Source organism: Triticum dicoccoides, chromosome 2A, assembly GCF_002162155.2.
Source record: "Triticum dicoccoides isolate Atlit2015 ecotype Zavitan chromosome 2A, WEW_v2.0, whole genome shotgun sequence".
Lineage (NCBI taxonomy): Eukaryota > Viridiplantae > Streptophyta > Magnoliopsida > Poales > Poaceae > Triticum > Triticum dicoccoides.
The window spans coordinates 24,402,996-24,404,470 of NC_041382.1; positions in this window are offsets into that span (position 1 = coordinate 24,402,996).

The following is a 1,475-nucleotide window of genomic DNA, read 5'->3' on the forward strand; positions in this document are numbered from 1 at the left end:
CTCGATGACGCTCCCCGGGCTCCGATCCAGCAAAGCTTCGGGGATGAGTTCCGTCAGCACGACGGCGTGGTGACGATGATGATGTTCTACCGATGCAGGGCTTCGCCTAAGCACTGCAACGATATGATCGAGGTGGAATATGGTGGAGGGGGGGCACCGCACACGGCTAAGGAACGATCACGAAGATCAACTTGTGTGTTCTAGGGTGCCCCCCTGCCTCCGTATATAAAGGATCCAAGGGGGGTGCAGCCGGCCCTAGAGGAGGCGCGTAGGAGGAGTCCTACTCCTACCAGGAGTAGGACTCCCCTCCCTTTCCTTGTCCAAGTAGGAGAGGTGGAAGGAGAGAAGGAAAGGGGGGCGCCGCCCCTCCCTCCTTGTCCAATTCGGACTAGGGGGAGAGGGGGCGCGCGGCCTGCCCTGGCAGCCCCTTCCTCTTCTCCACTTTAGGCCCATGAGGCCCATTAACCCCCCGGGGGGTTCCGGTAACCCCCCGGTGCTCCGGTTTTATCCGAAACTTCCCCGGAACACTTCCGGTGTCCGAATATAGTCATCCAATATATCAATCTTTATGTATCGACCATTTCGAGACTCCTCGTCATGTCCTTGATCACATCCGGGACTCCGAACAACCTTCGGTACATAAAAATGCATAAACTCATAATAACTATCATCGTAACGTTAAGCGTGCGGACCCTACGGTTCGAGAACAATGTAGACATGACTGAGACAAATCTCCGGTCAATAACCAATAGCGGGACCTGGATGCCCATATTGGCTCCTACATATTCTATGAAGATCTTTATCGGTCAGACCGTATAACAACATACGTTGTTCCCTTTGTCATCGGTATGTTACTTGCCCGAGATTCGATCGTCGGTATCCAATACCTAGTTCAATCTCGTTACCGGCAAGTCTCTTTACTCATTCCGTAATACATCATCCTGCAACTAACTCATTAGTTGCAATGCTTGCAAGGCTTAAGTGATGTGCATTACCGAGAGGGCCCAGAGATACCTCTCCCACAATCGGAGTGACAAATCGTAATCTCGAAATACGCCAACCCAACAAGTACTTTCGGAGACACCTCTAGAGCACCTTAATAATCACCCAGTTACGTTGTGACGTTTGGTGGCACACAAAGTGTTCCTCGGGTAAACGGGAGTTGCATAATCTGATAGTCATAGGAACATGTATAAGTCATGAAGAAAGCAATAGCAACATACTAAATGATCAAGTGCTATGCTAACGGAATGGGTCATGTCAATCAGATCATTCTCCTAATGATGTGATCCCGTTAATCAAATAACAACTCTTTGTCTATGGTTAGGAAACATAACCATCTTTAATTAACGAGCTAGTCAAGTAGAGGCATACTAGTGACACTCTGTTTGTCTATGTATTCACACATGTATTATGTTTCCGGTTAATACAATTCTAGCATGAATAATAAACATTTATCATGATATAAGGAAATA